Source organism: Protopterus annectens, chromosome 8.part1, assembly GCF_019279795.1.
Source record: "Protopterus annectens isolate FY-2018-M chromosome 8.part1, PAN1.0, whole genome shotgun sequence".
NCBI classification, from domain to species: Eukaryota; Metazoa; Chordata; order Ceratodontiformes; family Protopteridae; genus Protopterus; species Protopterus annectens.
In genome coordinates, this window is record NC_056742.1 from 47,743,383 (window position 1) to 47,770,211 (window position 26,829).

Consider the following 26,829-nt stretch of genomic DNA (forward strand, 5'->3'; position numbering starts at 1 on the left):
CTGATGGAGCTTTGGGCTTTAAAAAGAAGGCCGACAGTTCAATTGGGATACCAGAGGAGTGAAAGAGGTGGCTATATTTGTAAGAATAACATCAGGAAGGCTGTGTCTTCTACTGGTTGTATGTACTAATGGTATGCTAGTTTACATCTACACATTTTTGGTCATATCTGACACTGAAGTTACAGGTGTCCAACTTTAGTGAAGGGTAGCTAATGTCACCCCAAATAAGAGAGTTTTTATTGCATTATAAAACACCTATTTTTTGCATACCATCGTGGTGGTGTTCAGTATTTTAATTTCTCCCTTAACTAAGTCAATAATTACACCACTGAATGCCAGTGCAACCATTTATTAGATCATAGTGAAGACAACATATAACATTGAACATTACTTGTATGAACTACACATTTCATAACATATATATTCAACTCCAAATTCCTCTACATGTGGCCAGTCAGAATTACCCTGCCCATTTTGTCCTGATAACTGATGTGCACCATATCTGCTTGGGTCCTTGATGGTATCAACCCATACAGGTCTGTATCCTGCTGACCTCACCACAAATAGCTGGCAAGACAGTAAGATTGGCGGACCTCAAGTTGTGTACCATTATTGCAGGTTAGTGTTATTACCTGTCACATCAACCCAGAATAGGAACTTATGAAAACCAAGGTGGGGGGGGGGCTCATTTGGGGTTGAGGCTGCAAAGCAACCATTCACCAGCATGTGGAGCATGTTGTTCCCTCTTCATCAGCAGGCTACATGAACTGATGCAATTAATATGTTGACTATGAATGTTAACCTGAACACCATACTAAAATGATTGCAAAATTAACTTCAAAAATTGAGCCTTAGATATGTTTTATGTACGTAACTCATTAAATAGCATAACATAGTGCATTTGAAAGGCACTGACTAGGTGCAAATTGAGAAAATTAAACCCAAATTTATTTAAATGAGCCCTGGTAAAGTCATAAAAATCTCTAGATTTGCAAAGTTTGAATGTTCAGTATTGAAAATTCCTGTAAATTATGCTGCTCCATATCTGCTGGACAGCTCAATTGCTAATGGCTTTTATGCACTAATCCATTAGATCCTTGAAAAAAATGGCAGACCAAAATACTTTTATACTTGGATACCGTAATCCAAGTGAAGATAAATCAGACAAAATCCTGGCTAATAAAATCTTTTTTTAGTACCTGCATTAAATCATTGCCATCAAATGAATAACTACTGCTTGTGGCTCAATACCATGAAGTGACGTTCCAAAAGCTTCCCAAAGTAGAAATCAAGAGAGGCCAGGAAAACACTTACAACTTTGAGACGATTGTGAGGGGTTTAACTAACACTTTAGCCATTCTCACATACTTCTGCCCTTAGAACTCCTTTGCAATGTAAGAATGAACTATCATCACCAGTTGTTTCCTGTCTGAAAAAGAAAAGATCAAATTAGCTTCTAATATAGGTAAAAAAGGCATTTTAACAGAATGACCCTACTGATTTAAATTGGAGGTTCTGCCAAGTCTGAATGAATGGGAGGGAAATACATGTGAGGTGGCATTCCTTAAGCCAGTAACACCATAATTTGCTTCCCTGAGTGTAGCTAAGTCTCCTGTAGGATGCTCAAAAAAAGTTGGCAAAATAATTTACCCATTTACATAATGTAAAGCCTTAGTGCAGTGTACCAGAGACATTTTGTATGCATCCAACTTGCCTAAACCTAATTGCTGACCTTGACTGGATTGGTTTGGTTTGCATTTCTTCAACCGTATAATGACCTGGTCATCCTAGTATAACTCTTGCAATAACTCACTGACTGTAAAAGCACCTGCATCTAACCATGTGAAAAGTGTTAACCAGACTATGAAAGTGTGAAGGGTATTGGTCATAGCCCAAACTTTAAGGTTGATAGTGGCTAGCAATGAGATACTTATAGGTCTTCTGGGGTCTGAAAGAGCACCCTTATTATTCACCCACCCTTTGAAAACCCCATTGACCAATCAGTGGCAGGTGAACTCAAGGAGACCAATTAACCTGGCCAACCATGCTATAGCTGATAAACATATACACATGGTATATACTGCTTCTTGCAATAAACATTGATGAATTAGGTAATGGATGATGACTGTAATAGACCAGGGTAAATTGAAGTAAAATTTCTTAAAGGAAGTAAGTGCCGTTGAGTAAAACTTCCCATTTTTCAGAGCCCAAATACAGTTAGTAAATTCAAGGCCAATCCTGTCCAACTAATCAAACTTCCTCCAGTATCAGTGTGAGTTACTGATATCTGGAAATTTGCAGATATGTAAATGGAATAAACTTTTGCCAATGGCATAGTCTTTTCCAGAAACATGTTTAGCTGAAAATGTCAAATTGATTTATAAGCTCAAACATACCAAAAGTCTCAAAATTAACTTCACCCAAATCTAATAAGAACACTTTTTTTATCAAAATCACAGTCACCAACTGGTTATCAAAAATAAAATAAAATAAAATTACCATCTTACTATTCCTAAAATGTTTTTTCGATAATAGGGTAGCCACCCAAATGGGGATCATTTCAAGGAAGTCCAACGTCCTGTCCTATGGCCAAGAAAATGATTATAGTGCAGGAAACTGACAGCCCTGAAAAAATGCTCCAATACCCTTGCTTGCTGCTGCATCTGTATATAACCTTGGAGTACCGGAGGTTGTCCAATCATTCTGTCACAGAGAGTCCTCATTAAAAGTTGACAAGAAAACATTTCATAAATACAAATCCTATTTGACTCTGCCCCTAACCCATACTCAATGATGTTTGGCTTTCACCTACTCAAGAGATTTGAAATTAATCTTGAAAATGTCCCAACTGAGGTGACTGCCTGGCATGTAAAGTTAAAAAGGCCATGAAGTTCCAGCCTAATACAAACATGCAGGTTATAGTCTCTGTATTACAGTAAGAGCTCAGGGATTACCACAATGATGTGATGGCTTCAATTTTAATTCAAGGTTTTACCTATGTTTTTTCCATTGACTCTGCTACTTCCACTTTACATACCCTTATCTTTCGGGTTTATAAGAACTCATCTATCAAAAGCTTCAGCTGTTAAGTCTTAGCACATGTTAGTCTAAAGGCTAAATCATCATCAATATCAAAACCCAAGGAATTGATCAGTCTTGAAGGGTCTGAGATCTTATCTGGAGACAAAGAAATCCCCATATCCTGGCATAAATTGTTAAATTATTCCATGTCCTCTCTTGGCAATGTATGGCTTTGGGAGATCTGTTTGCCAACACCAATTGAGTGCTATACTGAAGGTTTCAAAAGAAGAACAAGCAGTTGATTAACCCATCATCATCACCTTGTCAAACAAATACTTCCCTTGGAAGCAAACCCAAGCATAAGGCAGTCTTGTTCCCCAAATTGGTAATAACCTGAAAGCTGACTAAATGTCTAACTTGCTGAGCCTTGCATCGGCAACTTACTGATGACAGATGCCACCTCATCAAGGGAGACATATTAAACTTGTGACAATTCTTTGTTAGAATAAGCTTTGAATGAAAATCCATCTAGGAAAGGTAAATGGTGAAGCAATCAATATTTGGCTTCTTTTTTTTTTTGGAACCAATGGGGCATTCTAAAAGATTCTCAAGGGGGTGAATCAAAAGGACCTGACAATCTGCTTTCACACAACTCTGTAGCAATTGATTTCAATACAGCTTCTTCTTTCCTTTGGAACAAATGTAAATTATTGATATTTTTCCATGGCAGCAGTAGAGCCAGTGGTTAGTTCTGTATGGTTTCCAACTCAGAAAATAAGTCTTCATCTGCAGATAATATTCTTGTCCATTGAGATTTAAAAGTTTGAATTATAGATGGACCTGAAAAAGAAGAAAATATTACTAAATGAAAAGAAAACAAAAACAGGGAAGGGTAGTTTAAAATAGATACTGTTAAGTACACAATGTAGCTTACATTAAAAAGGAGCTTAGTATAATGAGGTTGTGTTATCCCTCCTTTCTCTGTCTCTCTGTTTCTTTATTTTAAATTCACTTGTTTGACAGCATCCTGGCAACCTCACATTGTCAGCTATTTATGTGACCTACTGTTCAATAAGAAGGCAAGAAAGAAAGAAATAACATACATATATATATATATATATATATATATATATATATATATATATGTATATATATATATATATATATATATATATATATATATGGGTTCCCTACGTTAGACCGACAGCTCGGAAAATCGACACTCAAAACACCGACGCCAGAAGAACAAAACCTCAAAAACACGAAAGTTCACATTCCCCAAACACCATAATCCCAACACTTAACAAAACAAAACATTCACTGTTACACACAACACACACACAACACAAGCACACCAACAACCTAAAAACCTACACTACACCTTATGCAAAACTATCTATGCACTAACCTTAACCCAAACCTTAACCCTAAGGTTCATAACTATCGCACACTCACCTTACCCACTCCCTAACCCTAAGGACTCTAACTATCGCACACTCACCTTACCCTCACCCTAACCCTAAGTCCCTCATTATCGCACACTTACCGGGTCACGCTCACAAGTTACCCTTGTCCGTGTTTTCACTGTCGGGATTACGACTTTTCGGTCATCTGCTTCGTTGTTCTGGCGTCGGTGTTTTGAGTGTCGATCTTCTGTGCTGTCGGCCTAATGTAGGGAACCCATATATGTGTGTGTCTACTTCGACCCATTGAATTTACATTTATTTGAATTTCACTCACCCGAGTCCACTTCTTTGAATCTTTATTACTCCAAAAGCATGGACTGCTTAAATCCTTTCCCTGTGAAAGGAACCACTTGGCTACCATGAGAAAATGCCTAAATGGACCAAAACTAAACCCACCAAAGTGGGGGATTCACCCCTACACCCCCCCCCACTTAAATATATCAACTCTGAGATCACACTACATTGAAGAAAGGGTAAAGTTCAGCATGGTGGCCAAGTGGTACCTTTCACAGAGAAAGGATTTAGGCACTCGGTGCTTTCAGATTAATAAAGATTCGAAGAAGTGGACTCGGGTAAGTGAAATTCAAACAAATGTAAATTTGATGGGTTGAAGTAGACCTATATATATATATATATATATATATATATATATATATATATATATATATATATATATATATATATATATATATATATATAAATTAAGAATTTATCATTAAAACCCAATAATATAATACTCTGTATATTGTTCTAGATGGTGTTATGCTAATATAAAATGTTAATTAAATGAAAGGTGTAGTGACAGAACCCTTGCCTTCCATACCAAAGATAATGATTTACTTAATGAACCACAGAAACACTCTTAAAACTGTTGACAATGAGAAGCTTTACACCATGGCCCAAGGTAAAAGACAAGCAATTTAAGGTAACAATGAAGAAGACAGTTTAAATGGTATGAAAAGCGTTGTTCAGACTTTACCTTCTACACCATAATTTATATTTGGTAATAGTATTTTGTCTTTTACCACTTTAAACACATCTTTATCTTTTTTCTTTTTTTTTTTGGATAGAGTATTCTTTAATTAAATCCTTTAAATCTCCAAAAAATAAATAGCTTTTCGGTTATCTTCCTATGTCAGAATTCTTCAATTATTTCTCACCAATACTACACATGGTAAATTTCATACATTACTTTCACCATAAAGTTTTCCCAGTGTCTTATCCTCCAGTTCATATTTTACTTTCATCCATAGGCTTTTTCATTTAATACACAGCACAATACATATGTACTGCATAATTCTTTGCCTTCTCTTTTAATATTACATGTTCTAAATTGCCAAAAAAGTATTTTTTGCAAAGGCATACTCAAGCTATTTATATGGAGTTTTTTCATGGTACCCAGTCAAATTCTCTAAGAAACATAAAAAAAAATTACTTGCTAACATCATAACTTCAGAAGTCATATCTGCAAATGTTCCATTTTCCACATGTATTTGATACCCTCCAGTGGAACTCTCCTAAGCTGGTACTCTAATTTCCAATGGGTATGGCCTGAGAATTAAAATAAATGAAGTTATTGCCTCATAGCTCAAACAAATGTTCATATCTATAGAACTATTAAGAACAAATTAGTCTGTATAGTGTTTGCATTCATTCTGTCCTTATTCATAAAGTGTTTTTTATAAACTCCAATAAACACAGATTCATAGATTCACAGACTGTTACTAGGCTAATGACCCTAGGGGCCTTATTAAGCCTAGCTAAGATTTGTAGAAAGAGTGATGATGTCCTATATCCAAATAGAACATTGAGGGCCAGGCATTTATAAGCTATAACTGTGTAGAAGGGACATAGTTGCCAGGCTTGGTGTAAATTTCCTCTTCCCCATCCACTTGGTTGTGTTTAAACTGAGTAATAGGCAAATTAAGCTTCACATGGATGGGAAGCATGTACCATAGGAAGGGCAGTCTCTGGAATGCATATCTGCATCTCCAGCATGTTTTGTTTGAGTCATAGACAAAATACATGTATTTCTGATACTCATTGACATTCGAATATGAAGGAGATTCCTAAGTGTGGGGTTTATGGATGCCTTGCAAACCAGGCATAGATAACCCCTCAATAATCTATAGGAGACTGAGTAGAGGGAAAGGGCTTTAAGGTGCTCTGTATGAGGCAGATTTGTTATGCCTTCTCTTCTTTTGTAAGGAATTTTTGAGGTCATCTAGTTGCTGCATATGCCTAGTCAGATAAATACCAAAGGGAACATTGTACTCTATGATTGGTCTGGTAAGGGTGGAATACAGTGGGATAATGATCTCTTTGGACCTAGATGCCATGTCCTTACTTACAAGTTGTGCAATATAAAAGTATTTCCTCACTACTGTGGCCATGTGGTGTTTGAAGGAAAGGCTACTGTCTATGTGCGTACCCGGATCCCTGAATACTAGTTCAGCTCTTAGGGGTGTAATATGAACATGGTAATTAGCTGGGATAGTTGACTTTCCAAAGTGTACAATTATGTATTTTTAGCATTGACTTTAAGACCATGGGTTTGGCATCATTTGTTAGTCAGAGAGAGAGAGAAAGAGACCTTCGTTAAGATTGCTAGTATCTGCAGGGTAGTCAGTGATAACTCCCAGCTTGCAATCATCTGCAAACTTAGTCAGCCATAAACCTTCAGCATTTCTTCCATTTTCAGAGAAATAGATTCCAAAAAGGAGTGGGCTCAGTGCCAAGCCCTGGGGAACTCTCCTAGAGACTAGCCTCTTGGTGGAGGTGGCCTCACCTATTTTGACCTCCTGTGTCCTACCCGTGAGCCAGTTAGCTATCCATCTAGTGATTAAAGCCTTGGCCGGGTTGAGGTAAGCCATGTGCAATATCTTACTTTCCTCCAATGTTTTGCTGACCCTCTCAAAAAAGTCCACTAAATTTAATAGGAATGACCTTCCTTAGGAACGCTGAACTGTGATGGGTCCAGCATTTGCAGGCTACCTTTGTCCTTATTTATTATGTCCATGATGATTCTTTCCATTCCCTTACATATGAGGCTGGCAAGACTGGGTCTGTAATTACCCAGATCAGTGGTCGGACCTCCTTTGTGCAAGAGAATGACTGTATCCATCTTCTATTTCTTAGGCACAAAACCTGACTGACAGCACCATTTGAAAAGTAATTCAAGTGGACCACAGAAGTCATGCTTCATGCTATTTATTAAACATCCCAGGGTGTTATCTGACCCATCAATGCAGTGTTTTTGGCCTTGGAAATTGCATTGAGGATCTGTTTCATAGTAATGGTTGAAGGGGGATTATGTTATGTGGTATTTCCTTTGGACTATCGGGGGGAGTGGGGAAGAAATTTGAGCTGAACCTGTCAGCCAAACGGTAGGCATTGGCCTCTGGTTCAGTGTGGGTGATGTCATTTACAATAAATTCTGCACATTCTTTTGTATTCCCTCTGAGGTTACGGATATAGCTGTAGAAAGTTTTGTGGTTGTCCTTTGCCTGAGAAGATTTTTTTTTTTCAAATTTAGCTTTTGAAGAATTAATTAACCCTCTTAAATGCCTGTTTAGATTGGTCAGGGGGGTTTACTATGTATGGTTTCATTCCTCCAAAGCTTGGCCAAGATTGTGATTCCACCAGGGTGGCTTGTCTTTTGAGTTTGTCTTATTCTTAATACCAGTGGGCACAACTCGCTCTACAGAGATTTTGTAAATAGTTCAGTGTATTCTATGTACTTTACCGAGTTTGGGGTTGTTTGGAATTTAGCCAAGGTGTTGCTTAGTAGAGAGAGGTTAGCCTTGGAATAGTTCCTAAAGGTTTTTGGTTTCGCTGGATCCCCAGATTTCATTTGTATTTCAAGTAATACTGCCTTATGGTCTGTTGAGCAAAGATATTGCATTAGGTGAGGAACATTGCACCCCCCGTGTTTGTAAATATAAGGTCAAGGATGTTTGTACTCCTTGTAGGAGAATGGACCAACTGTTCTAGGATGTTGGTATTAACAAAGTTTAGGAATCACTGAACCTGTGCATTCAAAGTGATGTAGGATTCCCAGTCTATACAGCGGCAGTTGAGATCTCCATGGATATCATACTGGGTGGAATGGTGAGTGATTCCAGCACATACAGATAGGTAGTATGGGTTTCCTGGGACATGCAGAAGGACCTATATGTTGCAAGGATATGGTATGACACTCTGTTTATGGTTACATATGTATGAGATTCAGTGGGTCATATACTTTAACTAGCCTGGATGCGAGATTGGTCTTAATATAGACTGACACTCCTCCAACTTTAGTACTGTCCTGTGCAGTAGCTGGTCTAAAGGTGTGAAAGGCATTATAACCTTGCATTCTCCATTACTACAAAGATGTGTACACTTTCCAGGGAGAGGAAAGCTTGCAGGGAGTGGAGATTCTTGTTAAGACTTCTAGCTTTGAGCAGTACCACCTTCAGTAACTATTAATTTTTGTAATGTTGTGTAAACAGCTTACATCTCAGTAAACCATTCAAGCAACACACATGCTGTTAGCTGTATTTTCTTCATACAACTGTGAGCGTTCAACTGAGACTATGCAGTTCTGTCCGTCACTTGATTGTTGAGATATTCAGAGAAATATGAACATTATTGCAAAGCAAATAAATAGTGTACAGATAATGTTAAATATCTGTTTGGCTGTACTAGACAGATATAAAATATTAGTACAGTTGTATTTGCCCTCATGTAAGCTTTAAGATGCAATTGTCCAATGTCTTGTGTGTAGCATGGTTTTGGAATTCAGCCAAATATGAACAAGCAGTATTTTATGCCTAGAGAATATAACTGTTGAAACAACTGGAGACTTAACTAGGCTGTAATAAGGTATGATAAACATTATGTATTCAACTGTATATCCTAATGGTCCTACAGTGTTTTCCCAGATAATATATATTGTTAAATTCACATCTAGGTTTACTCTCAGTGTTATCAAATTTCTCCTTCTCACTAGCAAAATTCAGACTAACAATGTCAGTGTCAGCCTGTCACATTGCAGAAGGAAGTGAATCTGAAGTCCATCTTGTATGTTTTTGAGTGAATGGGTCAAATTGTAGAAGGGCAAGATTATCAGCACAAAGTATTAAGGTGGACATCAGAAAGCTCCATGAGTAAATCATTTGTGAGAGGTCGTACAGAAGGAAAAATACATATTGGGAGTTATTCAAGAGTGAAGCCATTGTTAAAAATAGACTAAGGGCTCTGGCAGTTAATATAGAGGAATAAGGATGTGAGTGTTGGGGGTGTAACTAGTAGACTAAAAGTGTACCATCCACCCTATACAACAACAAAAGAGAATGGCAGACTGGATTACAGAATAAAAGAGTAGAATACAAGGAGGAGGATAAAACTCAGGAAATTTGAACCAATCAGCATCAGACTGAGAGATTCTAAGGTCTATGTTAGAGAGGGAACGTGAGTTGATTTAGATCATGTGCTATGACATGTTCATTGAACTTGTGTAGGACTTTATTAGAAAGCCAAGGTGTCGGGATGCAGTCCAAGCCATCGCAGTGGTTGTCATTGATGTCTAGGTTAAAGACCATTATCCAACAGCAATCATGACACTACATGGTTTAGTTCAATCAGAAGGGTATGAATAAAAAGACAAAGCTGAAGTGGATCTTAAAAAGATTGAGTTACACTGTGCTGTCTAAGTGATTGAAGATGAGTTAGAAGTCTTGTAGCAAGTAAAGGCAGTAAAGTTATGAACTGGGTAAGAGAAGGTCACAAAGAAATATGAAAAATGATATGATGAAGAGGCAAATAAAAGAAGAACATGTGGCTACATAGGAGTGTGAGGCTAATAACCAAAACAAAAAAGCTAGGGTCTAAAAGAGGTGGAAAAGACAGTTTGTGACACTGGAGGAAGCACAGTATGAGAAAGCAAGCAAAAAAGGCAACAACAGTAGTAATGACAACAAATGTTTAAGCTGAAAGGACATTGACAGAGGTGGTCAAGAAAGTAAACAAGGGCTGTTTTGGCATTCAGCAGAAAGCAAGAAAGATGGGATTGAAGTGATGTGGCTCAGCAAAGATGTATAGGAAAGTATAGAAAACAAGGGAAAAACAGAACTACTGAATGAATACTATGTTTCAGTCTTCATAAATGCAATCAAAGGGAGCGATTTATCTCTCAACCTTTTAGAGCAAAAATTCTGGACAAAGCCTAAAATGATGGGGGACAAATAGGGACAGATTTTAAATATTGCTCTGACAAACTTAGAAAGTTGATAGAATAATAGGTTTTGCATTAGCATGAATTTTCTGGAGGATGTGGAGTCTTAAACTCAAATGTTTCTCATTATTTAATGACTTCAATCCTCAGCTATTTGCCAGAAAAGTACAGATTTTAGGAGGAACACACCAAAAATATGCGGCAAAAATCTGGACATTCTGCGAAAATCTGTACAGTTGAGAGGTATTCAACCATGCATGGAGTGAGACAGCAAAATAGAACAGTAGAAAGACATCATGTCAAAGAGGGAGGAGTTTCAAATGGAACTTTATCCCATTAGAAAAAGTAAAGCAAAATTAGCAGGTTATCTCAGAGCCCCAGTAAGTCTAGTTAATTTGTCCCAAGACCCCACATCAGAGATGTTCAACCGATCACTAATTAGTGCAACTGTACCACAGTGAAGACATCAGTTGTGGTATCCTTGTCTAATGGCCAACTCCATCACTACTACTATTGATATTTGAATGTGCAATGTAAACAGTAGGATTGGGTTTGACTACCACCACTGGTATCTGTAAAGCACAAAAACCAACTGTCTTTAAAGTTATTGGGTAGATTTACACTGCTACCTTGGGCAATACCAAAGACCTGCATCAACCCAATAAGTTCCACACAGCCCAGCTGCAGATCAGCGTTACAATAATTGACTCTACAGAATTCTACCCATTACAGGTCAAGCATAATGCCTTTCAGTGCAACCCTACCAAAAGTAATTGGAGCTTGACCAGAAATATTTTGAATACACAGATGTACACTCATATAATATTTTAGCATGAGGGTAAATGATGACTCATCAGCACTAGCTTCCTCTAACCAACCCTTTGAAGTACATTGTCTCTAGTTTGTCAAAACCAATAAGCCAGGAATACCTCTTTCTGTTTATTCTTAAAATAAATCACTGCAAAAAATGTTTTTATCATAGTAATTAGCTCAAAATAGTCACCAATCTAAGGGAGGATACAAAATAGTTCAGAACACAGAATAAAACCAAAATCCCTTGCCAATAAATAAACATTCAGACACAAAGATTTATGTTTGCATAATAAAGATATTAATTTCAACCATTCTTTTACAAACAGAGATATAGCAATGACAGGCATACACTTGAAAGTAAAAAGAAAACATTTACAGGGAATGGTCTGAAGAATCTATATAACATTTAAACTGAAATCTGTCTGCTTCTGGATAGCCATACATGCCACCCCTTCTAACTCTAGTTTTTAAACCCAAATGACCAGGATTAGCAGACAAGCTTTTTAGGTCACAAAACAGGAATTCTTGTCTCTGAATTTATAAGATTTATTTCATGTTGTCATAACTATAATTAAAAGGAAGAAAAGTAAGTTGCAGTAAACCAGGGTCCAAATAAGAAAACCATCATGTGACATTATGATATAATTAATGCAGCAACATTCAAGTAGCAGACTCTGCAATACTACATACATTTGTGATGTACATTCTACTTTAAACATGTGTTTTAAAATTTACACATCCACTAAAAGTACAAATACAATGCAGCCAGTTTTCTTTTGGAATTAAACATGTTTTTGCACACATTTTTTAGTCTGACATGACTCCAATACAAGCAATCTATTTTTATGCATTTTCTTTCTAAACTCATATAGCTTTCTTTCTGCTTATTACAACCTCTTTCATATATTTCCTTCCTGGTCAATACTCAGAGAAGATTTGATGAAAGACCTACAATAAATGAAGCATGAGGTGAAACATGTTTCATGTATTTCTCAACTGGTTTCTTGTTTAGAACATTACTCTTAAGTTTTTAGTAATGGAATAGAAAACATTTGTCATTGTTGCCTGCTATTTTTTGCCCTGGGAGGTAATCCCTTTATTTTCATTATATTATCCATTGGATCCATGTGTATATATAGTGATCCAACAGCTGAGTACACTTTGGCTTTATCTAATGACTTAACAGCATTCTGACATCACTCACAAGCTTTGCAGTACCTTGTCACCTCCTTTGCAATGCCTGGCCAATAAACATTTTATATAAGCTTCCTTTTTGAATGTTTTATGCTTATATGGCTTGAAAACGTAATAGCCTGGTTTAAGGATATAAGTGCCTGAAAACAGATAATAAGGATCACAGACTGCTTCATTACTTCTCCCTACATCCTTTCTTTAGAATTCCACTTTCTATAATACAAACCTTTTTTTGAAGTATACAAACTATCTCTGTCATTGAAGGTTGGGTACCTCCTTGGCTATATCCCTCAATAATTGAAAACTGACATACAAATAATGTGCACCCCTCAACATTTTCTTCACAGTCCTCTCCAATTATTCTTCTAATAGAATGCCAGTGCTTTTCATCAAGTATCTCAGGTTTAGACTCACTGCTATCTATGATGTATTTTAGTGATGTTACTACTTCCATGAGAAATGCAGTCCCTTTTGGCAGCAATCTTTCTAGTTCAGATGTTTTGCTATGTAGCTCTTTTTTAGAGTGACCACATTACCAGCCTTTTTTGGAGATGTTGCCACTAGTTGGTCCTCACCTCAGTAACCTTTGAGTTTCAGTGCCTCCAATCCTGCTTGCATGCAACTACATGTATACACTGTACTGTATTATCAATGGCATTATTAAAACATCTGATGGAGATGCCATCAAACACTGCTACCTGCTTATATCCTTATTCCCCTTCTCAGTTCAAATCTGCCCTTGCTGATGGTGCTTGAAAAAAGGTACTCCTTCATTGCTCTTAACGGGAGTGGACTGCCCAGGCAGGTACCATTTCTCTTTAAAAAATGCAGGATAAACAACATGTATATCTCATGCAGAATCTCTCTTAGCGACAGTTTCTATGGATAGATACAGGTCTTTATAATAATGTCAGAAAAATATGTATTAATATATGTATTACTAATGCGCTTAGTGCATTTAGAGCTTGAAAAGGGTTAACACATGTATTCTATTTTACACTGCATAAATCTGTACAAATTGTAGAAGCTTTTTGACCTTGTATTGTCATGAAATATGCGCAGCTAAAATCTTTGCTTATGCCTTGGAAATTTACTGAGAAGCAAATGATTTCTGCTTGTGTCAGAAAAATAATGAATAGAACAATACCACTTATATAAATGTTATGAAACTTAGACAAGGAGTTCTGCTTGTGCTGTGAGAAAATACACAGTTGCAGAAGCTATAGATAATTAGAACAAAGACTGCTTGAAAATATGAACTGCAATCAGCATTTGCTTGTGTCTGAGCTAGAAAAGTACCTTGAAATGTAACACATGCATTAGAATTATACAATAGAAGCTTGTAATGGGTTAGTACCCACCAAGGCCAGGTTGTTTTTCTCAAAATGTTTCTTACAAATCTAGTCATGTCAGCAGAAAATCTGAGTAACATCTGCTAAAGAACAATACTGAATGTTGCATTTGATTACATCAGCTATAGAAGGCCATGTCTTGTAAAACAGTATAAGAATAGCATACTTCCTGTTAGTAGTTAGGCAAAATCTTGTTTTTGCATGTTTTTGTCTCCTTGCTGCAAGTTATTAAATGTGCCTTAACTGAACCTTATGCGTATTGGTCTTTGAAGTTTTTTCCTTTGACAGATTGGTCCTTCAGACCAGAAACCCTCACTTCGTCTCGGATCAGACAGGCCAGGTGGCTTGAAACTGTATGGGGAAGAAACCACATCGGTTCTTCTTATTTGAAAAGCCCTCCAACTGAATTGTTGTACAAAAGAGGCCAGCCACTTTCTGATCTGCGACTGAAGGATGGGTTTACACAAACCAGGTGATCAATCACGAAGGCTCAGGTAAGGTGAATCTACCTTTTTTTCTGTTTTAGATCAGGGACTAGATTTGTATTGTTTTGTTGAGACTTTGTTTTTACTAGTCAGGGACAAAAAGATTACTGTCTTGTCATAGATCAGGGAAACAGAGCAGGTAGGCAGTCATTCTGAAGAGACTATAACAAAATCCGTGGTACCACGTTAAAAATAAGGAGTTATGTAATGATTAAAAGAGTAGAACAAAATGGGTAATAATTGCACAAAAAGATCCCAAAATCCGCCGTTAACCGAAGACGCGAAATACATGCAGTCACAGCATGATGATAATATTAAATACTATTCAAAATGGGTTAATAAGTATGAATTTGACGGTAAATTAGAAAAATCCTTGCTTATCAAACTTGTCAAACAGCTTAAAACCGATTCTAAAGGTCGGGTAAAAAAGCAACGTCAATTAGGAATTCCTCAGGTACACAGGTGGATTGAGGAAGTAAACCGTAGGGAACAAAAGAATAATAATTCAAAAGCAATGTTTTTGGATAAGGAGGACAATACCTTAGTAATAGCATCAGCCCCTCTGCCTCCCTTACCAGAATATGAAGCAAGTGAACAAGTTAGTCCACCCCCACGATATCCTGCTGTCACTGTAAATAGAGATACTACAAAAGTGAAACCGTTTATTAGAGATCCCGTCGAGACCAGGTCTCGAACACGGGCAGGTAATTCAAAAGGGGACATTGAGCTATATCAAATGGGTAGGAATTCACGATCTATGAGTAAAGAAGAAATATGTCCGCTTATAGAAGTGCCTAATCCTTAGGCAGGGCAAGAAGGTCAGGACCCAACTATTCTAGTGTATAGACCCTGGACTCCGGAAGACATCCGGAAAGCCACTGAGGGAATTCCCCATCCAAAAGTTAATTTCAGAAAGTTCTTAGAAGATTTGCAAGGAATGAGGCTAAGTTATAATTTAAACAGAGAAGAGGTAGAAAAAGTAGTCAGACAAATTGTGGGACCAGATTGGCATATGATTAGTGGCGACTGGAATCCCTGTGACACTGCACACAGGCCCCTCCCACATAGCATCGCAGAGCTAGACAACAGAGTGAAAGGTCTTGCAGACCGTATCTCTGAGAAATAGAAGCCTAGGGCAGAATGGACTTGCATTAATCAATGCATCCAACAAGAAGGTGAAACTGTTGACAGATATTATGCCAGACTGTTAGAATGTTTTAATAACCATTGTGGAATGCAGCTTCCTGAAGATCAGACACAAGATTCCCCATATGAGCAGCAGTTAAAGAATGCATTTTTGAAAGGCAGTATTGCACCCATAAGCAGTTTTATTACAAAGCACATGGTAGATCATCGTACAAGCAGATTACAGTCATTACTTGAATATGCTAGGCATGCCGAAAGGCATTTTAATAGCAAAAAAAAAAAAAGAAAGCCCAAGTATTTCCTGTAGAAGATGGAGCAGATGTTTATGTAGTACAGTCCAGGAAAAAGGGCAAAAGAAATGCCCAGGGAAACAAACAATCTGATCAGCGATCAGAGGACTTTGAAGAGTGAAAGAAAAGGGGTGAATGTTTTAAATGCAGTTAAAAGGGACACTTGGCAAGAGATTGCAAGAAAAACAAGAAGGCAACCACGGAAGACAAGGAGGGTGAGGACTGACTATATGATAGTCAGGAATCACTAGAAAGGGATAGCAGAGATATGACAAATGAAAATGTGATAGAGGGAGTAGAGGGTGTGACAGAAGAAATAGAGGAAGTGCTGGAAGTTACGGATAGTGAAGAAAATGAAATATTGGATTTAGCTTTATTGAGCTTAGAGCTCTATTTAGCAGACATGAAACTGGAAGTTACACTCCTGGTAGAAGGGAGGGAAGTCAGATTCTTGTGTGACTCAGGGGCATCATGGACCCTGATACCTCCCTCCAAACTGCCAGAGAATTCAGAGTCATCTGATTACATATTAGTGAAAGCAGCTAATGGAAAGCTGTATCGGGAGCCCCTCTCCCATAATAATGCAATAACTGATCCTGTTTCAGGATTTACCCAGAAAAGCAAAATTGTTTCTGCAAAATGCCTAGTAAATCTCTTGGGCAGAGACCTTATGCAGCTATTTGGTATAGCAGTAGTTCCGACTACGCAGGGTATGGAAGCACAGTGACAAATTGATACCTTTGCAGTGCAATCGGAGGGTGAAATGTTTTATTGGTACAGCCAGGACTTGGTTACGACTGGTCCAGGGGCAGTAACCGAAGAGTTGATGAATGTAGCCATCAGCAAGTTCCCCTCCCTTGACATTGATAAGCAGCATTTGTTACACTGTACTCTGTATTATTGTAACACACCAGGACCTGATAAGGAATATGAGCAAGAATTGTTTAGAAATCATGCAAACAGATTGATATTACGTAATCTGTACTGGGACACAGAAGGGAACAGTGTAGCTAGCTGTTCATTGCCCCAGGAATTCTTTGCACTTTATAAATCTAATCGATTACCACATGTTAGCTTAACTAAGGACAAGAATGCAAAATGGGTAGACTTAGGAGAAAAAGTCATGAGATGGGAAAAACAGACAGAGTTAGAACTGTCAGAACAGGGAATACAAATGCAGAAGTTGAATTGGATAACTCAGACTCACCCAGCTGTACACTTGCAGTCTAGCAAGGACAGCTGATTAGCACTCCTATTGAAGGAGGAAGAGAATGCCTTACAGAATATACCAGAAACTCTTTGGTCAACAGGAAAGTCAGATGTAGGACTTATTCGTACAGCGGGACCAGTTACTATTACGCTAAAGTCAGCATTTAGACCACAGAAAAGACAGTATCCCTTAAGAAAAGATGCAGAGGTAGGAATCAAACCTATTATAGCAGCTTTACTTAAGGAAGGGGAGCTGGTGGAATCTCCTGATTCACCATGTAACACACCCTTATTTCCTGTTAAGAAAGCAAATGGAGAATGGCGTATGGTCCAAGATTTACAAGCTGTAAATGATGCAGTAATACCAAGGGCACCTACGGTGCCAGACCCACACACCCTGTTGAATGATTTAAAACCTCAACAGAAATATTTTTCTGTGGTAGATATCAGCAATGCGTTCTTCTCGATACCGATACACCCTGACAGCCAGTATTGATTTGCATTCACATTTCAGGGGAAAAGGCATACATATACGCGACTACCACAGGGATATTGTGAAAGTCCGACAATATTCTCACAAGAAATGGCAAGCAACTTGGCGGGATTTACCTCACCGAGAGGTAGTCAGATTTTACTTTATGTTGATGATATCCTGCTGGCAGCACCCACCCAGCAAGATTGTAAAGAAGATACCATAGCGCTATTACAATTTTTAGCCACTGAAGGACATAAAGTAAACAAAAATAAACTGCAGCTTTGGAAAAAACAAGTTAAATCCCTAGGATATGTAATATCCAAGGAGGGTAGGACATTAGATGAGGACAGAAAAATAGTGATTTTACAAGCACCAAAACCCACTACAAAGAAGGAAATTATGTCCTTCCTGGGTATGACTAATTTTTGTCAGAGCTGGATTCCAAACTATGCCTTGGAATCTGCACTGCTGACTAACCTGATTTATAAAAAGCCTATGGCAGCACAGGATTTGTTACAATGGACACCAGAAGCAGAATCTGCTTTCTGCAAACTGAAACAGTTAATAGTGTCCTCATTAGTTTTGGCATTACCAAACTATCATAAACGTTTTTTACAAACTGTAGATTGTAAGCAAGGTTATATGACATCAGTGTTAACACAGCAGCATGGGGACAAGCAACGCCCTATTGCTTATTATTCATCACAACTGGACCCAGTGGCACGGTCTTTACCTCACTGTGTACAAGCAGTAGTTGCAGCTGCAATGGCAGTACAGGCTTCGGCCTCAGTAGTTTTGTTCCACCCTCTCACATTGAGAGTGCCTCATGCAGTCGCGATTATTTTACTGCAAGAGAAGGTAGCATATCTTTCCCCTGCTAGGCATCTTTCCTGTATGACTATATTGTTGAGCCAACCTTATATGACAATTGAATGATGTATGACTTTGAACCCTTCTACCTTGCTCCCAACCCCTACAGATGGCACACCACACAGCTGCCTGCAGGTGATTGAGCAAAAGACACTGCCTAGAAAAGATCTCACGGATGTCCCCTTGGATGATGCCGAGGTGACATACTACGTGGATAGCTCATGCAAAAGGGGTCCTGCAGGACAGAACCTAGTAGGATATGCAGTAGTTTCTGATACTGACATAGAAGCGAAATCTTTACCACACAATTTATCTGCACAGGCAGCAGAATTGATTGCCTTGACACAGGCATGTACCTTAGCAAAGGGTAAATGTGTGAACATTTTTACTGACAGTCAGTATGCTTTTTCTACTGTACATGTTTTTGCGCAACAGTGGAAAAATCGAGGAATGATAACATCTACTGTCAAACCAATCAATCATGCACAGTTTATTTTAGATCTTTTAGAATCTATTCAGTTACCTCAGAAAGTAGCTATTTGTAAATGCACAGCTCATACCAAGCAACAGGATAGGATTTCAAAAGGTAATGCGAGAGCTGATACAGCTGCAAAGCAGGCAGCTTCAGAAGTATTTCTTTTGAATGAGGAATTACAACCCTCTGAGATTTTAGATGTAGAAATGTTAAAGACAATGCAGACACTTACTATGCAAGCTGAAAAACAAAGATGGGTAAAACAAGGAGCAATTCTTGAAAAGGGGCTGTACATCTCTAAAGAAGGGAAACCGATATTGCCATCTAATTTGTTTAGATATGCAGCTTTGTTGAGCCATGGGCAGTGCCATGTCTCAACAGGGGGGATGGTACAGTTGGTGAACCAAGTGTTCACGACATGCGGATTCTTAAACTACTCTAATAAATTTTGTTCGATGTGTCACGTTTGTAATAAACATCATGCACAAGGGGCATTAAAGCCCAATCAAGGGAGTTTCCCTACACCACCGTATCCATTTCAAAATATCTGTATGGATTTTATAGAATTGAACAAATGTGAAAATAAGTATTGTCTTGTCATTGTAGATATGTTTTCCAGATGGGTGGAAGCCTTTCCGACTAAAAATCCAGATGCGGCAACCATGGCGAAAATTCTCGTTAAAGAAATCATTTCTATATTCGGCATTCCGGAAAGGATCTACAGTGACAATGGCACACACTTCGTAAACCAGACCATACAACAGTTAAGTAAACATTTTGGTATTTCTTTAAAAAAATCATTGTGCATACCACCCACAATCTGCAGGGCTAGTAGAGAGGCATAATGGGATTTTAAAGAGTAAGCTAAGGAAGTTAATAGTAGACACACAGAGGAATTGGGTGTACTGTCTGCCCCTGGCACTGTTGAGCATGAGAACTGTTCCAAATGCAAAAGGATTGACTCCTTTTGAAAAGCTATTTGGAAGGGCTTATTATATACCTCAGTGGAAACCTCTCATACCCGCAGACCAGGAAGCCGACTGTACACTCGCAGAGTACATGAGAAATCTGTTAAATTCTAGACATCTGTTGCAGTCAAATTCTGTTTCAAATAAAGAACAAACCAGACCATCAGAAGTGGCAGTGGTCCCAGGTACCTGGATCTGGGTGAAGACAGTAAAGAAAAAGAATTGGGCATCACCAAAGTGGGAAGGTCCATATCAAGTGCTCCTGTCAACAGCCACTGCAGTCAAGATAGCAGAGTGCACCTCCTGGATCCACCTGACACACTGCAAATTAGTTAAAAACTTTGAACTGGACAAAAATCTTGTCACATGCCAAGAGTAAAAATGATAGAGTCCAGAAGAAACAGGAATGCAGAACTAGTGACAATAATCTTTTTGCTGTGGCCTTTCCTTTTCCCAGCCACATAGACTGAACTGAATAAACGTGAAGTGTTACTCATAGACTGGCATCCAAACTTTAACACTTACCAGGCAATTAAATATGTGTATGCTAAGACTTTCAGTGTTTCGAATTGCTGGATTTGCACACCTTTGCCGACAGCATACGGGGGGTTATTAATGGCTATGGTCCCCCTAGGGGTCAATGAGACTTGGGAAAACTTGATTTATGATACCTCAACCATTACATCACAAGATAAAATAGCATTGCACTTGTCTGTTCCACAAAAGGGAACTGTGTGTTTTTATAAAAATGATACTGTTCAGGTGGGTTGGAGCAATTGCAATGTGACTGTTCCTTATAAATGTTACACTAAAAGTAACAATGCAGATTTTTATTGTAATACAAACTATGATTCATTTCTTGGATTGATGCACAAAACACTTGATGAAGTAAAACATAATTCTGTTCTTTATAAACAACTGTCTATAATTGATAGAAAAATGTTTCATGGAGGGCAAGTGTATATTCACAGTAAGGTTACTACTAAAGTAGAGGACTGTTATTTTGTGTGTGGCAGAAAGGCATACAAATGGTTACCTGAGAATTGGTCCGGCAGTTGTTTTTTGGGTTACCTGGTTCCAGCCATACGACACACTGCAGTTTTGCCTCGAGGAAAAATTCGAAATGTCCGAGAGGTCGTCAAGAAACCTGTAAATCCAGTGTGACAAATCGATGCGAATTGGAAAAACCATCATTCTATAGGCAATGGACTGACACATATGGACTTGAATGAAAGTGTTATATCATGGGCAGGCATATTATCAGCATATGGAGCAGTGAAATTGATCTGGGAGCTGAGAAAACTGTCTAAACTTCGCGAAGTAATGAGCAACGCAACTTTTTACGGTCTCGAATTGGTGACTGATGAACTGAATGCCATGAGAACTGTAGTGCTTCAAAACTGCATAGCTCTCGACTTCACCCTAGCGGCGAGAGGTGATACTTGTGCTTTAATCCAGGAAGAGTGCTGTTCGTATATTCCTGACCATAAACACAAGATAGACAATCATCTTAAGGTAATTCAGCAAGTGTCGGCCATGACCAAACCAGGCCCAAACCCACTGACGGACTTTTCCAGAAATGGTTTAGGGGGTGGGGTACCATCCTAATGAACATCCTGATTGCCATTTGTGTAGGAATGCTCCTACTGGGAGTATGTGTTTGTTGTGGCATCCCTGCATGAAAAGACTGATTAAAGACTTTATAGACATGTCAATTTCTGAAACCTTATATCAAAGTACTGAGTTTGAAGAACTGTTAAAAGATTGAAAATGCTTTCATAAGTTTAAACTGAATGACTCTCTTAACTGCAAATCCAAAGTGGAAGAGGTTAGGAGAAGAAAACAAACTGTTTATGCTTATTTTGAAAGTAGAATAAAAGTATTAAAAGGGGGGGATGTCAGAATAATATGTATTAATATATGTAATAGTAATGTGCTTAGTGCATTTAGAGCTTGAAAAGGGTTAACACATTTATTCTATTTTACACTGCATAAATCTGTACAAATTGCAGAAGCTTTCTGACCTTGTATTGTCATGAAATATACGCAGCTAAAATATTTGCGTATGCCTTGGAAATTTACTGCGAAGCAGATGATTTCTGCTTGTGTCAGGAACATAATGAATAGAACAATACCATTTGTATAAATGTTATGAAGCTTAGACAAGGAGTTCCGCTTGTGCTGTGAGAAAATACACAGCTGCAGAAGCTATAGATAATTAGAACAAAGACTGCTTAAAAATATGAACTGCAATCAGCATTTGCTTGTGTCTGAGCTAGAAAAGTACCTTGAAATGTAACACATGCATTAGAATTATACAATAGAAGCTTATAATGGGTTAGTGCCCACCAAGGCCAGGTTGTTTTTCTCAGAAAGTTTCTCACAAATCTAGTCATGTCAGCAGAAAATCTGAGTAACATCTGCTGTAGAACAATACTGAAAGTTGTATTTGATTATGTCAGCTATAGAAGGCCATGTCTTGTAAAACAGTATAAGAATAGCATACTTCTTGTTAGTAGTTAGGCAAAATCTTGTATTTGCATGTTTTTGTCTCCTTGCTGCAAGTTATTAAATGTGCCTTAACTGAACCTTACGTGTATTGGTCTTTGAAGTTTTTTTACTTTGACAAATAATCTGAAACATTTGCAGTTTCAAGGCAGACTGTCTCTACTGTGCAGCTACTTTCATTAGTTCCCTTACATGGATTTTGTTCCTCAACCTATCACTGTTGGCTTTTGTATTCTATGTGTCACATCTAGTTTGTGCAAACAGTTTGCTTCAAAGCCTTGTTACTTACATGAGACAATGTTTTCCTCATTTGCTTGTGTGACCTGCTCTGTAAATTTAGACTATATCCATGGGTTCACTTATATCCATGTTTGGTTCTGAGTACCCATTCTAAAGCAGGTGTGCCCAACTGACTAGAAAGAGACCACTTTTTTCTCCATTTCCGCAGAAGCGATAGACTTGCAATCAGATTGCCATGCCCGAAGGCAATGTGCTTAATGTTTGCTCCCATTTTAAAAGGTCTCCTAGCATTTCAAATGTAGAGGTTTAACATATTCTGAATAACCTGTGAAAGCAAATATTATCATTTAAACTGTCATCTGTCTTTCTTCTCTGCTCTCTGGATTTCTTTCTTTGAGCTTTGGGAATCAGATTAAAGCCTTCATATAAACAGTGTTTATCATAATTCACACTCCACACTACATATCCTTAATCAGTTCTTAAACCAGGCCTGTTGTTATAAAATATATGCTAATTATTTCTAAGAGAGGGGGAGAGATGATTTTCATCATTTAGCAATCTCTCAGTAATGTACAAAATGTTTGCTGCTTCAAGAAAAGCTCTAGATTCAGGTAAGGTTCATACCTCTCAACCACACGTCATTTAGCAAAGTTCTCCAGTTTTAGCCTTGGAAAATGTATTTGCTCTAGTACTCTAATTTAATCATAGATAGCACTTATTTCTACTCTGTCATTGGCTTAATTGTACAAACAGTGAAAAAGAGACTTGTTGGAGCTCATTACAAGCTAATAACAGAGACAGCTCAGTGGCTAGCAGTGCCTTCAAAAAGTTAGGTATCAGCATGCTTGTATCAGTAACACAACAAGCTGTTATTGAACTGAAATTCAAGTTCACTCAAGTTGCCTTTGTTGTAAATAAGGACTGTGACTGACTCTGTATCTTTTTAAAATAATGTGTCAAGAAGAGGATAATAAATTTAGGAGACAGAAGAGACTGCAGAATGAGCTGGCCAACAGCTTTGTGGTCCAGTCTCTGTCCAAGTTTGGATGAATAAAAAAAAAAAAAAAACGAGTTTGGATTAGGACCAATGGGTGTTCACCAGAGGTATTGCATCTTCCTGTCTTGATGTTCCTTTTAACTTGCTAGCTATTTTTTTTTTTTTGGGGGGGGCTGCATTTTGTGGCCTGCTAAGCACTGCCACTAGCTTTGACTGCAGAGACATCCATTGTTCAGATTACAAGATCAGGCACTTTTTTTCCTGTCAAATAAAATAAACCTTAAACTGAACTGATACACTCAGTGCAGTATTACATTGCATTTCCAGAATAGTTTTACTTTAGAAAAAATTAAGTGACAAAAACCATTAAAGTAAAGCTGTTTTATATTTGTTTATGTCATATGATAATTACTGCTAACAGAAAATTTAAGAAGCAAACAACCAGAAGCAATATCCATTCATTGACTGTTCACTGAAGCTTTAATACAGTGTTTACTATATAGATGATTTATTTAACACCCTTATTTATGCTTTATGTTCTTGTGTGTTTGAATAGTCTGTATACCCTACTGTCTTTAAAGTGTGCATTAAATATGATTTATATATTTGACATTTGTAAGGGCAAACTTGTATTTAGTTTGGACTAAGTATACTATTAATAGCTTAGCAGATGAAAAACAAAAGGCATGGTGAAGTGAAAGGCTGTCTAACAGAATGTCAGTTAGAAAAAGTTAAGGGACCCTGGTTTACTGTGAATAACTAAGACAATGCTATATGTTTCCTATGTTTCACATGTAAAACAGATTTTTTTTTTTCATTTACTAAGTGAATAGTGCCTCCAATAAAAAGAAAAAAACTGCTTTTCATCATTAAAACAAAAAGAAAAAACTTGACACAAAATGAGACGCAGGAAATAATTTAGCACTTTCTTTCTTTTATTGACCAAGAACTTCTTCAAAATTATTTTAAAAAGAAAACAACTTCATGTTATAAATCATTTTAAGAACACATGACCACAGTAAGTTGACATAATTTTTAATCTCTTAAAAATATACAAATAATAAATTCAATTGAAAGTGACAAAAACTGAAAAAGTTTCATTCAAACTGAAAAGCCTTTAATTTAGAATCTATGGTTAATGTTAAATTGTTGTGCCTTGTCTGTTTTTATTAAAATTTGCTATTTAAGTTCCTTTCCTTACTTTCAGATCATTTTTAAATCATTCCCTCCTAGTTTATGTAATACATTAAAATTAGTCTAAGACAGTTGTAAAAAAGATTTCTGAAAGGTTCTGAGCAGTAAACCTGTGAATGTTTGATAAAATATTGACATAAAAGCAAAACAAGCTTTGAAAGAGTTATTCATTTAATAATGTTAGATATATGAAGGCAGATAAAAGTAGAACAATTCTATTAATGGCCAATAGTAAGTATACATAAAAAAATCAGAAAACATTTGTCTGATGATCATTTGTTATAAAGATGCTTTGCTGACATACATAAATCACTGTTATAAAAATATTGATGACTGTTTGTTAAATCATTTGAATAAAAGCTTCATGGATTTTAAAATTTATAATATTTTTGAGAGCAGAACAACAAAAGAGCAGAGCATCAAAAGACTTTCCCCGGGATTCATTAAACCCTACACGGAGTGTAGGAATAGTGCAGCAGCTGCTACACAAAATATGGCCACCGAGCGATTCAGCAAACAGCTGATCTGACATGCACGAGCTTGGCAGCACTATTCCTGCATGGACAACACTGCCTAATGCTAATTACCTCATTTGTTGGTGAAAACCATGCAAATGAAGTGAATTAGCGATTCAGCAAGCAGGCAGGTGTCTGCAGAAATAGTGTAAGAAGCAAAAATGTGTTCAGTTACTAGCTGAACACATTTCTGCAAATTAGAAAACTGAGGCTTGACAGCTTGTAATAAACCATGTATTATATCTAGTAGGCATACCGGCATGATAAATACTTTCAATTTTTTAAAATAAAACTTTTATTTTTGGGGGGCATAGGGCACTGATGTGCAAACAGGATTATGCCAAAAAAATGAAAAATCAATTTTTACAGAAATCTGCATTTTGCCATTACAGTCAATGGCATGCACAATGAAAAAATACCAGGGAATAGTGGTTGCTAAGGGGAAAGGTCCAGTATAAGTGTGGTAACTATGGAGTAAGGCAGTGGTGTATGCAAATGAGGGGATTTATACTGAATCACAATTTTTTTCTAAGTGTCAGACTGCACCTAACCTTGTAGGTGCTATAACACCACCATGTAGACAGGAGGAGCAGCTAACATGAAAAGGAGGTGTGTCATGCTTGCTGTAAGCACATTGGAGCTCAGTGGCCCGTGTTTGCCCTTAGCTAAGCACAGCTAAGGAAGGGGGTGTGTCTGAGGCTGTATTGTCTTATTCCATGACATGCAGAGTGTGCTTGCATCCAGGGAGGGCCAGTTCTGCTTAAAACTATTTACTTTAGCTAAATGGGTGTGGGTGGCATGCACCAGGCCTAAAAAAAAATAAATAAATAAAAACAGAAATAGCAGAACTGTTTACAAATGAGCACCAGGTATGTGCGGTGTGCATTGGGGTTTAAACGGGGAGGAAATGGGAGGGGGAAACAGCAGATGGAAGGCAATCAAGAAGAACTACCATAGCTGGCAGGTGGAATGTATCACAATCAGCCAGTTACACAGGCAGCAGGCCAGCATACTACTATAAACTATGCTAACACCTTTCAGTCTGTTTTTTCCCACAAACTCTACACCACTGGTGTACACATTTGGGGGAATTTTAAACTGACAAAACTAACAAAAAATGTTAGGGGCTGCTGTTGCTCTGATCTATCAGTATGTGCTAGAGACTGAGGGTGGTAAGGAGGATAATGTTGACTACCAACCCAGACCGAGGAGGAGGAGAAGAGTGTTCAGACCCAGGGTAAACTACCAGGGGCTACATGATCTGGAGATAGTAGAGCACTACAGGGTGGACAGGGACATACTTCAGCAACTTGTTGAGATGTGCCGGCCTCGCCTCAGACCCAGAACCAACAGACAGGAACCCATCCCAGTGGATACCAAGGTATGTGTAGCCT

The 26,829-nt window shown here is 37.8% G+C and overlaps 1 long non-coding RNA gene across 1 annotated transcript in view; it reads right to left on the reverse strand.

Moving 5' to 3' along the window:
- Positions 1-333: 333 nt before the first annotated feature.
- LOC122810185 overlaps positions 334-26,829 on the reverse strand; it is a 66,026-nt gene continuing 39,530 nt past the window's right edge. Inside the window, exon 2 of the long non-coding RNA XR_006366061.1 lies at positions 334-3,861. This is a non-coding gene — a long non-coding RNA (uncharacterized LOC122810185). The remainder of the gene's footprint in view (positions 3,862-26,829) is intronic.